Source organism: Mya arenaria, chromosome 17, assembly GCF_026914265.1.
Source record: "Mya arenaria isolate MELC-2E11 chromosome 17, ASM2691426v1".
NCBI classification, from domain to species: domain Eukaryota; kingdom Metazoa; phylum Mollusca; class Bivalvia; order Myida; family Myidae; genus Mya; species Mya arenaria.
In genome coordinates, this window is record NC_069138.1 from 20,544,594 (window position 1) to 20,559,379 (window position 14,786).

The window sequence follows — 14,786 nt, forward strand, 5'->3', positions numbered from 1 at the left end:
ATACCATTTTCATATTTTTATTTTCGAACTGATCCTTTTGTGTGAAAGTTTTCAGCAAATAAATAATTCTCCTTACATAAGTGTTACTGCACGGCAACAGTATCAGACATCTGTTTGTCCGATAAAACCTGTAGAATCCTTATTCCAATAACATACCCTTCCTTTAGTGATGTCATGAACCAGTCCAATATAACTGCAATGCGAATATTGATAGTCTTAGAAGAGCGAATTGTTTAAGCCATGCTTGTAAATAGAACTTAGACGTTTTTATTTATTGTCATAGTTTTTCCTGTTTAAAACGGTTCCTCAAAAAGTATGATTAATTTTTGAATAATAAGAAAGTGCAGTTAGACACAAGGCATATTTTAAATGTACCTTTATAAAAGGTAAATTGGAGATATACAAATTGAAAAGACAAGGTATGTGCTCTATCTGTAGTTGTTTGACATCAAAAGCAAGTTTTAATCTAAACATTTTAACAATATTTTTCACAAGAATACAGATATGCAAACAATATGTTTTAATGTCTTAACTTTATTAACGTTAATTTTCATTTTGAATTCGAGAAAGCCTACATGGTGTTTTCTTATTCAAACAAATCATGTTATAGTGTAAACGGACATAAATATATGAATGAGTAAGTATCAATGTGTAGGATATATACGCATTTAGTAAAAGGAACACATTGATAGAAAAACTCATTTTTGAATGTTCTCAGTCTCTTTAATTGCTGATCGCTTTTTTTATTTAATCTATGATGTATTTGAATACAGCGTAGAGGTACACATGTCTGTGAATTTAACAGTAATTTAAATTCATTTAATTTATTTGTTAATTTAAGTTCAATGGTAGCATAGTTCCTGTATGGACACATAACTGATGATTTTAAAACGATGTTCGAGGTGCTTATATCCGCTGTGATTTGCTCATTTATTGATCAAGTGGTTATGCGAGTGTATATTTTATTGATAACTTTATTTATCTCTTAACTTGAACATTTTGATTCAAAAAGTACAGAAAACTACGCAGAAAAAAATATTTTGCCAAATTGCAATTGATGTTATGCTGTTTATTACTTAGGGTAAAAAGGCCAAGAAAAACCAGCAGGTGCCCTAAAAAAGCAAAAAGTTGAACTCAGATGCACAAAGACCCCTAAGTCACAAACGTGCACATTGTTCTTTTGCTAGAACTTTGAAAAATAAAATTGCTGATAAAGTCATTTAAAGAGGTTTTACCATTCACTATTAATATTGCATTCAAATAAACTATAAACACTTTTGTATTAAATTTGAATTATAATGTTAAGGAAATTCGCATTTCTGAGTCTGATCTTGAAAATCAGTTCCAATGTGTTTGATAATGTTGATTTTTTTTAAAATTAACGCTCATTTTTATTTAATATTTTATTTTATTTTAATACAAATGCAAATTGTTTTCGTCAAATGATTTAACTTAAAGTTGCGGATCAGTTGGCAGGATCTGGACTGGCCGTATTTCACATACAAAATTGATATTGAATTTAACAATTAAATTTTGCAATTACTTATTTAATCCGTAACCAATAAAACTTTGCCATTTAAAGTGAGATTAGGTTTGACACATCCCTTCCAGTTGTGATTTGAATATAAAACATTTAATAACCAGAAAAATGGGTTCTATTGCATGATGTACATCAAATAACTTTTTTCATTTATCAATACTACAGTGAAATCTATAGCAACAAACCCAGTAGTCGCTCGAAACAAAACCATATGTTTAGTGACACACGGTAAGTGCCAAAACGGAAAAGTACTAGAGACATAAACTGATAGACACCACATACACAACGATAAACACCATAAACAGACCATGGACGAGAGACAATAAATGATTAACACCATGTACGAACACAAAAACAACACAAAAGACCATGTAAGAAACTTATAAACACCACATACACAAATACAATCACCACAAACAGACCATACCATCATCAAAATAGGTTAACCGATAAATGATGGGATTACCGCTTAAGAGGGCTTCTCAAAGAATGTTAACTTAATTGTTTTACTACGCATATTATTGATCACCTGAATAATTCTTCTGTCAGCAATTGTACTGCTGATATTTTTCTCGAAACAAAGTTGTTAATGTCATTGGTTTTCCGCGGATGATTTATGATTGATACGATTAGACTTGATTATGATAAAATTCATATTGATTACCGTCAGAGTAATATCACGTTTTAAACGACATATATGTCATACCTTATTCTGATCATTAAGCAAAACATCACGACCACTCTTTATTTCATTAATAAAATATTAGCATACATCACCACAGTAGCTGCATTTAAAAAAATCCCCTTCACATAGAGCTCATTTTACATACTTTGTTAGGGTAACAAAATAACATATATATGTTTTTTGAAGTCTTTTTATATCACTCATTATTTAAAAGCATTTAGACACCCAATTTTAAACCTTGCCCAAAATGATGATAACCATAGCAAATGATTTCAACGAAGCACATCCTTATTTGCTGCAAAGGTATTAAAGTAAATAATTTCAAAGCATTTTTTTTCAAACAGAAGAAGGCTCTGCAGGAAAAGATAACATTGAAAATACTGTAAATAACGCAAAAACTGTCGTTCATAGCAAACAAACCGTAAAAGGAATATTGGTCGACACTCTCTTTGAACAAACACAAGAGATAACGTCTCAGATACGAGTGTAAATACGGACTAAAAGCAGAGTTATCAGAATCAATCAGATATTCGTGAATAGAATAGAAAATCATTTTGATTGCACGCTGTTTGTGTAAAATACGATTCATCAACGAATTGCTTTTATTAAATAAGTTGGCGATTCTTGAATAGACGTCAACCATTTTCAAATTTACCTTTATACGTCAAATAGGCGGGCTATAGGAAATTACCATTGTCTGTTGTTTGTCAATGGAACTCTTTCAATCAAACGTTAAGCAAACTCAAGATCTCTCAAAGACATGTGCTCTGACACGTTTTTGACATCCCATTGTTCCAACATAACAAAGTCTGCTTAAATAATGCCTTCCAATATTTGGTTTTGGGCAACTCTGACTCTGACGACTATTGAGAGGGTTGGAACACATTGTTTCAAAGACGGAATAAACAGTTGTGCGGCACTTAATGCAAACAAGAGAAGAGTAAATAATTATTACACTTCATTTAAAAGGTTGTTTCCATTGGTTCAGATAATACACTATTCTAATATTTCTGATTGATAAAGCTAAGAATATATCACTATTACAATTTTAATGTAAGTGGTTTTCAGTACTGCGTTTGATCCTGGAGGTTGTATTCGACATGAGTGGATTTTTGTAGATTCGGATTTCACGAGGCGCTATGTGACTGGTTCAAATTTCAAGGAAGACACGTTATAGTGCAATAAGCTATATTTTTAATGACGTTCGTTATTGTTTTCTGATATATTTAAGCTCGCACAATAACACTTGTCATGACGTGACGTCAGCTGAATGGCATACGTCCATAATGCACTAGATGGAGTACGAAGACAGATATATGTATTATTGGCTTTAAGACAATTTATTGCTTGCGAATTATTCTTCCCATCGGGGCAATTATCACCCAAAAGCCATTGTCAACCATATATAGTTTTATAAATTATTGATAAATGGCGGGACAAGTTTTACCTTGAGAACTTGTAGACCGGTTTACTATCCACCTCTCCCTATGATCTTTTGATTGATGAAGAATTATTAAAGATATTTTGATATTAACTGTCGTTGAAATGTGACGCTTTGCCTGGCTCGATGTCTACCAGGCCTTAAACCCTGTGGTTCTACGCGAGATATTCGTTAAATATTAAGCTTATGCTAGTGCCTGCAATCTGTTTTGTATGTTTCAACGACGACGTTCGATGTTATTCCATTAATAATACTTTATCCGTTGGCGAATTCTCGAAACATTAAAATATGCTAAAATATTCAAGAAAAATAGGGGAAAGAAAATTATATTACGTGAGTGAATATTGATCGCCTGATTAATTCCACAAAACAGCTACGTACATTTAGCTGCGCTGGTATGACTATAAATATCGAGTGGCTGAGTGTCAAAAGCTTATAACTGCTTCTTTTCGCAGTTCGGTTTAGATTTATGTCTCATTCGCCGATCTAAATCCACGTGTCAGTGTTTCCCTACCTAAGGCATTCCCAAGTGGATTGGGTTGTGATTGATTGGATTATAACAATTAATGAGACAAATGATATTTAATTATAATATGGCATGTCTGGAAAGCATTTTTCTTATAGGTTGAGGGATTTATGTCATGAACACAACGTATGTCATTCATAAAATATTCGAAATGCATCTGGTCATAATTAAAATAAATCTAAAAAATATTTCTAAATGCTGATGCCAAACTGTAGTAAGTACTTAAAATATATAGAAATTCTAACTACATTCTTTCAATAGGTCTAGTACGGGATTAGTGTCGATGTGTGTGTTGTTTGCTGCGGGAACTGGTGTGTCTTTTACAACAGTATTGATATCATGAAAAGTTTAAATCTAAAGTATGATCAATTGAGAGAATAGTAAACCGTAACATTACATGTTTTAGATAATAAGCTAATTACGATAAGAGTATTGTTTTTGTTCTTTCTTTACACAATATACTGTTGTTGTTTTTTAAATAGTCACGCGTCTATTTACATAAATGTTATCATTATAAAAACGTCATGCACTGTTTAGTAAATCTGTCTCAAAAAAGGAATTTAAATATTAATTGTCTAAGAAGCTTGTTTTCCCATCCAATGTTGTTTATTTGTATATATATATGACATGTACCAAATGTTGATATAACGATGTGAACTATTTCTCAATGAATATATTTGAACTAACAATGTCTTATGATTTTTTGACGATGCATTTTCAAATAAGTACGATTTGAGATACAATATGCAACTAATATTATCACCATGGCCTTAATTTCTCAAAAAAGATATGACACTCTAACTAAATAAAAAAAAACGTGTCTAGAAAATGGATACCATTGCATTACATAAAGTACATACAACGTTATCATCTAATAGGCTCCGCAAAGACAAGCACAGCTTAACCCATGTTTAAATGACACGGATCTCAGACGTATACATTTCTTTATGTTTGTAGTTCATAACAAGAAGTATTTAACACACTTTGAAAAGTATGTTTGTATTTGAAACTTTGAGTATCGGTCACATTGAGAAAGACAATTTCAGTATGTTCAACACTGTCCCTTGCATCGCGGCATTCTTTTTTCGAAAACTCATTTGAATATTTCAATAAATATCGTAAGGGTGACAATCGTTAATTTCCATAGGGAGTAAGCCCGTTTTGGGCGTAAACTGCGTTTGAATATAAAAATGTAAGGATATGTATTGCATTGATTCCGCCCGTAACGGGTATACCTGAGCATTCTCACTCAGTTTAAGATTTATGACCCAGATCTACTATTGAAACCGTTTTTACAGCATATTGCAAAATACACCTTGTACTTCTTCTAAAAAACTTTTCAAATAACTCCTTAATTTATATTTGACAGACATTGAAATACAACACGACGCCTCTAATTGTGTTCAAGAACTGTTTGCATGTGAATACGCCATTTGAACAATATGTGGTAACTGATAACATCATGAGGGGATTGAAAGACACATCAATTATACTTATAACATGCCAGACTCTCGTAAAATCCCTGACAGTGAAATTGCAACGCATTTCTTTACAAACTTAATCATCATAAATTAACGCATCCATTTAATATGTGTCTGTCAACAGAGTCTAGCTTGTGTATTACCTTGCCAATCTATTTGCATATTGATGGCATTTGCACACCATCTTTAATTCATTGTTCATTAATGATTGATATTTTTGTAAAGAAGATCACGTTGTAAATAAACAGGAGATAATCAATATTCATGGGTCATTGTTTCATCAAAAGTAATTCTTCTACGTAAGTTTAAATGTCAGCTGATATGCACTTCAGCTGAATAGTCGGATGTGAATAGAAAAGCACAGAAGAGTTAAATTTAAAAAAAACTAAGTAAAACTCAAAATCGCGTTTTGTGTATGCCATTTGATAGTCCCTGGTCCAAATAACTCGAACAATTTTAATTCATTTATAACATGATAAAGCTAAGCACACTATTCTTGTTCTGGTATTATTGATGAGTTAAATTCTCATTAGGAAGAGTAATAAGCCTTTTAAAGGAATTTTGATAATCGCGATAAATATTTTTTGGTAAAATCTAGTTTTATTAATAATTTGGCTGAATGCATTTTAATACCTAAGAATGTTATGCAATGTTATGTTATTTCAATCGAAAAATCGAGAATATTAAGCCGAGCCTCGCTATTATCTTTAAGGAATTCATGATCTGGTTGTTTTACTTCGTTCTATTGGGATATGGTTACATTGTCACTTTTACTCTGTTGCAATGAAACTTATGCCTCAATTGTAAGTATCAAACTATGCTAACTAAGTCCAATAACATGCTAAAAATCAACCATAAGTTGATCTGGAAGTGTGTTAAAGAAAATTTGTTAATTAACATTATTATAGATATTTCTTTCCAATTGCTGCAATGTTTTCGTGCACTCCGTTTTGTTTATTGGTGTCCATGACCAACTTGACGTCATTGGCCATAACGTCATACGTCATTACCTTGGTTTAGTTTCCACGATGAGTAAGTTATAGTTTTCAATTATGTATTTATTTTACACCGATTGTGATTAAAATTAGATTGACTTATATTTAGTCTCTCTTGTTTGCGCGATAATGCGAGTGTTGTCATTTTTTGTGGGGGTATTCGGAGAAAAAAACACAAATGTCCTGCTTGGTGACTACTTACCAAACTCACATGCGCCTAGGCCGGGAATTGAACCGCCTTGATGAGAAGCGAGTGCGCTAACCACTGCGCTAACCGGACAACCTTGACCTTTATAAAACACGATACAATGAATGCTGGTGATACATTTATATAGCCGAGAACTGCGGTAACCCCACTCACTGTGCATACTGTGTACTCCTTCGTATACAAATATTGCTTAACATATAACAGTTTTTGAGAGTGTGCTGACGGAATGCCGATTTTTTAATTACCGCGCATCCCGAAATATATTCAAATGTCGACCTACGCCATCCGTCACAATGACGTATTGAATCTATCATCGTTAGACTACGATCTCAAATATAGTCATATATAGTTAATATTGTATAAGCCATCCATTTGCAATCCTATCCGGCAATAAACAATAATTAAGCAACAGCCGTTGACATGCAAACTGTCAATTTGTGACTATTTTTAGCTTTTGTGTGACATGCTATAGACTACGTGTTTCTTTTTCGAAAGATTCATGTGGCAGATATCATTTCATCGTGAAAGAAATTGTATTTAAGCCGAATTGTTTTTTTAATCCGAAATCATTGAACACCACTGAAAGAGTAGGCCGTTTTTCTAGGATAGAAATGCCCTCCATTGTACCTTATAAACACAGACAAACACAACACACAGAAGATATTTGTTGATTTCAGTGTAAGGTCGTATTTTATTTCACCCAAATAATGATCATAGATAAACATATAATTGATATTTTCACTATTGTTTTTACACTGAGAACTTTCCATATTTCATCGATAATCATGAAAGAAATAATTCTACCTTTATTCTTCTAATATTGTTTGGTGTAGAGAACATTTAATTGCCATCATGTATAACCCGAATGGGAATTATATGCTGTCCTTAATTATTTCAAGACTTGGAGCAATTAGATTAGCGCTATTTTTTATACAATGGTATGTCTCCAATATCGATTCTTGTACGGACAATAGTCAGTTGCAGACATTTTCTTTTCTTATTTCAATCGGTTAAAAAAATGTAAATAAAACGATCGGTCGCATTTTTCGTTTGTTCATTCTGTAATCTGAAGAAGCTCTAGCGCGCTTAATGTAATTAACTCCCGCGCTTCCTACGGTAACATCATGAACATTTTTGTGATGATGAGCGATTTAGGGTCTATTGGTCTAACCGGAAACGTACACTCTACCTGACATGCCCATATACAAAGCAGAACATAATAAGTATCAAGTGATGATCACCCTATGTAAACATTGCCGTGATAGAGCTGACGCAGAACGTATACAGTATCAAGTGATGATCACTCTATGTAAACATTGCCGTGATAGAGCGGACGCAGAACATAATAAGTATCAAGTGATGATCACCCTGTGTAAACATTGCCGTGATAGAGCGGACGCAAAACGTATACAGTATCAAGTGATGATCACCCTATGTAAACATTGCCGTGATAGAGCGGACGCAGAACGTATACAGTATCAAGTGATGATCATCCTATGTAAACATTGTCGTGATAGAGCGGACGCAGAACGTATACAGTATCAAGTGATGATCACTCTATGTAAACATTGCCGTGATAGAGCGGACGCAGAACGTATACAGTATCAAGTGATGATCACCCTATGTAAACATTGCCGTGAAAGAGCGGGCGCAGAACGTATACAGTATCATGTGATGATCACTCTAGGTAAACATTGCCGTGATAGAGCGGACGCAGAACGTATACAGTATCAAGTGATGATCACTCTATGTAAACATTGCCGTGATAGAGCGGACGCAGAACGTATACAGTATCAAGTGATGATCACCCTATGTAAACATTGCCGTGATCGAGCGGACGCAGAACATAATAAGTATCAAGTGATGATCACCCTGTGTAAACATTGCCGTGATAGAGCGGACGCAGAACGTATACAGTATCAAGTGATGATCACCCTATGTAAACATTGCCGTGATAGAGTGGACGCAGAACGTATACAGTATCAAGTGATGATCACCCTATGTAAACATTGCCGTGATAGAGCGGACGCAGAACATAATAAGTATCAAGTGATGATCACCCTATGTAAACATTGCCGTGATAGAGCGGACGCAGAACGTATACACTATCAAGTGATGATCACTCTATGTTAACATTGTCGTGATAGAGCGGACGCATAACGTATACAGTATCAAGTAATGATCACTCTATGTAAACATTGCCGTGATAGAGCGGACGCAGAACGTATACAGTTCAAGTGATGATAACCCTATGTAAACATTGCCGTGATAGAGCGGACGCAGAACGTTTTTTGTACAATTGTTGTTTTTTTCTCCAATCAGGATATTTATACATTTGATTAATATCCGTTTGATCTGTGAGGCACGTATTTTGTTAAAGATACAATATCTAGGGAGATTAATTTTAGTGCATTATTATGTTTAACTCTTTTGAATTTTTTTAACTTCAAAATTATAAAAAGAAAAACACAAAAAAATGGTTTGTGTACAAATAAAAAAGCCTTTTTAATGAGGTTTCTAATGAAAAGCTACTAGGCTATCCTAAGTTGAAAAAGCGTTAAAAGCTAATATTGTTTTATCTGTACCGACATACTTTTTGTGGGGGGAGGAGGGGGAAGAGTATGTTGGGGAGGGGGGAATCATCATTAAATTCAAATGCGTGAAACATAGTAATGGTTTTTAAATTAACACGTTTCTTTTATGCGTCTATCTTGATTTGTGTCTTTAATATCTTCCATTGGACCTTTATTTACCACCTTCATAGGGCGTCACTTAAAACATATTACAGTTTGAGGACTTATTTAGAAAAATCACGTATTTTGTGATTTAAGATGCACACGAGTCAGGGTGTATATATAAACGCGATTTTAGTCTCATTTCGCAATTTTACAAGTACCTTATGATATTAAATAACCCATCAATCCTTTAGCAAGTGTAAACATCCATTGAAACAATACATGTTTTTTTAATGATTGGAGACCATAAATAGATTTTATTCCATGAAAGAGGGATAAGAAACGCGCGTATAAGGCACTATCTGGAGGCCGTGAGATACTGTGTTTCATTTTAATTACTTTGCTACAAACGAATTGGGTTACTTCTTTCTGAAATTTAATTTCAATTTCCTGTTTTAATCCATCTTGGAAGCTATGAAACAGTAAACGCTAACATCGTGAACAAATAGTTCCTTTTATATTATATTATGTGGTGGGATGATTAAAGTGAGAATCTTATTCGTTCGGGATTGAATCTTACATTTCCTTGTTCATTAGTGTTAGGTACTCACTTGGTGTTAACAAAACAAAATTGTTGTGTTTAGTAAAGAGCAATTGTACACAAATGAAAGCTCCGAATGTGCCATTTATTTATTTAAACGGGCAGGTATTTTTACACCACGCATAATCTTTGTTTAAGTAATGTCACAAGTCCTCAATTCTTACGTTTCCGACAATGCAACCCGTCTATAAAATGCATAACGCATTTCAACTATGACATACAGTAACAGAGCCAAGAAATGGATGCATCGGTCCGTTTACATCGATAGGTATACCATTAATGCATCCATCCAGCAATCGCAAGACAACTTAACCTCAGACATTATGTTTGGAGATCACCACAGATTTAAGATAAACAGTTGACAGTTACGATATGGGGATACCGTTAGTACTGGTTATTGCTCATAAACACTTATAACACTTCATCTGTCTGGCATAAAATAGCTAAAATACTGCTACAGTGCAATAACCCTGCCAATGCAGTACAAATCGGTCACATTCTGATGCCAACTGCGTAGGATGTTCAATGTTGTTCATACAGTTCCATGGTCTAAACTCCTAGTTCATCTATGCTTTTGGCATTTTCTTTACTTCGGAGTATTCGAATCAAAGCTGCTTTTCCATCAGTGCTTTCAGCACCTTGATTATTCGAATACACGATGACTGTCCAGAGACTCTGTTCATAAATGGAAAAGTGCGCATACAATCTTCACCTTTTCAGATTATTATTTTTGAAAAGACACAACGTCGCTTACATCTGTCATAATATTCACCACTTGCTTATTTGTAAAAGAGGTATTTGTAACTGCGTTGATAAACAAAACTATTTTGTTTATTTTTCAAAAACCTAATTCTAGGACCAAACCTTTTTTTATTACTTGCTCATAATTAGTCATTTAGTGGTACATATATACTTTCTTTGGAGTCTTAACCAATGTTTTTATTTTCGATTAGAGAATGCACTTTTAAGAACACTTTTGTGAAGAACTCATTCATAATGTAAAACTAGTTTAAGATATTAACATTGGTCCACCCAGTTGCGGCCCCTTGAATATTTTGTGTCAAAATAACCGGTAACAGTTTTTTGGGTGGCATTTGAACTCCTATTCAATGCTTGCATAACACTTCGACGTATTGCTCCGTGCTTTGCGCTGGAAACGTCCATTGTAATGTCATTTTAAAGTTTCTTTATCATCCTTCAGAAGATTTTGAAATCTAGCACAGAATGAATGATTGCATTGTTTCCACCAGGCTTGTTAAAACATGATAACCATGCAATAATACACTTATGTTTGCAGATTAACTTTAGAAAAATAGAAGTAAATGTATTAATTGTATCTTATCATATTAAATTCGAAAGGCATTGTTAAAAAATCAAATATATTGAGACTTCAGGGTCATAAAGTGACAGCACCATAGGCCAGTGATATATGGAATAAAATACTTTAGATAACGTTTTTTCAATCATGGGTGACATTATTTTATCCTCTAAAATGCCAGCATGATGCCTGCGAGCCTGCAGCATATCTTGTTTGAATCCATTTGCATATCGTGACAGAAAACAAGGAACGGTCGGTTTGCGCGGTTAATGGATTTTTGTAGTAACGCTGGTGGTCTTTTAATGTCCTGTATTGTCGAAGCAAAGTCACTTTTAATTTGTCTATCTATTAATTGGTTTGATATATTTGTGATTATTTGCATTTATTTGGTCGTTGGATGCAATAAATCACGTCTGCAGGATCGGGGATTTGATTTTATCAGTAATAAATAGTATTTATACTGTCATAAATCAGTCGCAATGGGCGTCTTAATGTACTCATTATGTAACAACACTCCTCTCTGACTTCGTTTGGATGTTACAATCCATTGATACACTGTGATCTCCTTTTCTATATGAGTATTTTTGTTATAAGGTCTGTTCTCTCAACGGGACGTGCTGAATTCATTTGCCAACTCAACAACAGAGAAATATTGTATCAACTGACAATGTATCACATTGTTTTGAGCTTGTTTTATGGTTTCAAAGCTGCGACTTTTTAACCAGTTTGATAGGGGCACTTTCTAGTGAACTTTTCGACGGTTTGTTGCTAGGTGTTTTTTGTTGATTGCCAGGTGATAAAACATAAAAGTGTCAACGGTAAGTTCGGTTTGTTGAACACACGCTTTACACCATACAAATAAATGTCAAGTTCGACTTTGGTTGCAAACCACTTTTTTACGGATTGATGAACACTTTTCAACTTAGAATTTGCCAAAAATACGGTTTCCGGACAGTTAAACTCAGGAATGGTTGTCCAGACGATTATTTATGTATGTGGATTTAAAAATATGTACACATGTTTACCTCAATAAAATACAGGTCAGTTTCACTTTATATACTTACCACAATTGTTGACGGAGTTATATATATTTATGGTCCCTTTCCAACATTTTTTGGCGACATGTGTTTTTTCCGGATAATACTTTTTGACGAGAAGAATGGATTTAGATATTTTTGTTACACCAGTTTTACACTATAAAATATAGGTTATGTTTGACTTTGGTTAGAATCCAACAATGTTTGGGGGAGTTATGGCACCCTTTCAAATAATTCGTTTACATTCCTACGTCCAGGTGGCGATTGGGGGTAAAAGTCCCTCCAGTGGCAGCTCTAATTTGTTTCGAAGTTTTAAGGTAGCCTTTCGCACTGCAGGAATTTCCAAAATTGAATTTATTTCGTGAACTCGGTAATCCACTTCTTTGAAAGCAGCCATAGTTTTACCACATGATTGAATATTATCTTCAAGGCTAAAACGTGGGCTTCTTCTATCAAAAACAAACAAATGATTATTGTAAGATTTACCTAAATTTTCTATTTTTAACATCAACATAGTTCTCCAGTTGAGATTTACATTGAATACTAAAACATGCATTCCAAGACGTGTATGATACGAAAATGTTCGGGAAAGGACGAACATATCCGATTAGCTGTTTCGAAAGGTATTCTAAGTGATATTATTCCTTTCGTTTATTTCGTTTCAGAAAACTGAAGAATCTAACGATCAGAAAGTCTAGTCCAGCTCCTTTCAGTACTAAAATCAACTGGTGAGTCTCGTTTGTATATATATTGAGTGTGTTAGAAAATGAGCATATATTGTGCGCAGTATTTGAGATGTGTTCTCGTTTCTCCGAGTAGAAGAGCATGTAATAGTGAAAAGAGCTCATTAGAAAGCACATACACGAGACGTGGACAGCTTTGATATATAAAATGTTAGACCCTGCAGATAGAGTCGGGATTCCTAATCATAGAAGTACTTCGGGTTTACCTATACGTTTATTGTTATTTGTTTTATTATTAAGCTTCCTTAAGTTAATTCATACATTGATAAGATTTTACACTTACGTACTAACTTTATTAGGTATTGTTAAGAAGAGTGAGGTTGTGCACATGAAATACTTTAAACCTCCAATAAATTTACATTTTACTCTATGGCGGTACCTACTTGATAAACACATCCATAGTGTTTTGTGTATTTATCGTATATATAGTGTGATGTTTGTGGTGTTTTGTGTATTTATCGTATATATAGTGTGATGTTTGTGGTGTTTTGTGTTGTTGTTCCGTGTTTCTTGTTTGTGATTGTTTATGTTTGAACTTTCGACTGCTGTACTTGTTTTGGTAGCTTTTCATATAAATATCAATTCGAAAAACTAAATTATTGACATCTACATGGTCGGTCATATTGGAAGTTTTTATGCTTAATATCGGATACATGTTGGTGTTAAATGGTCGGTCATATTGGGAGTGTTTATGCTTAATATTGGTAACATTTTGGTTATTTCAATTCACTGAAATGACCAAGGTAATCCAGCTGGTCTGTCGAGGTAACGAAAATAACAATGATAGGCTATATCATTTTAACGCTAAAGTTAAAACAATTCTGCATTAATCTATCATTAGTAACGTTCTTAATTGTTTTTGCTTTTCAATGAATTTCACCGTATCTGAAATAATATCGTACTGAAGTGACCGCTATTGGCAAAACGCTTTATTGTTATTGCCCCGAAGTAACTTGTATGTGTGGGGGGAGGGGTGTCATGGTATGTTAGTTTAGTTTAAACATATTTATTTTACAACGATTGTGAAACAAGTTATTACAACATTATATTAATCACTCTCGTTGGCCCGATTTTACGCGAGAGTGTGGTCTTGTCCGGCTTGGTGTCCAAGAACCAAACTCACATGCGCCCGAGCCAGGATTCGAACCCGGGTCGCCTAGGTGAGAAGCGAGTGCGCTAACCACTACGCTAACCGGACAACCAATGGTATGTTAGCTAATGCTTTTGTATACACTACAATTAAACACAAGAATCTCTGCCATTTATTCAAGTACGACTGCATAACATGGTAATATGTTTTTAATGTTCAACACATTTGCGATTTATTGACATTGTCCACGAACTTAACGGACATGACTCATACTATCAAAGAATGAATCGGATTCGACAGTATTGATTCAACAGTGTCCCCAGCGTAAATTGAATGTTGGTCATTTCTATGTTCCTGAAATCAATCAAAGTTTTACGATTACCAGACTCACCCTTACTGAGAGCTATACAGTATATGATTCATGTTATTGCAATGTACCCACTTTC

General features: G+C 34.1%; 1 protein-coding gene across 2 annotated transcripts in view; it reads left to right on the top strand.

The window, feature by feature from the left end:
* Nucleotides 1–268: 268 nt before the first annotated feature.
* LOC128224611 (uncharacterized) overlaps nucleotides 269–14,786 on the top strand; it is a 52,762-nt gene continuing 38,244 nt past the window's right edge. For both annotated transcript variants that reach the window (XM_052934534.1, XM_052934535.1), the window contains exons 1-2: nucleotides 269–419; nucleotides 13,173–13,235. The gene's annotated coding sequence lies outside the window, so the exon portion shown is untranslated. The remainder of the gene's footprint in view (nucleotides 420–13,172; nucleotides 13,236–14,786) is intronic.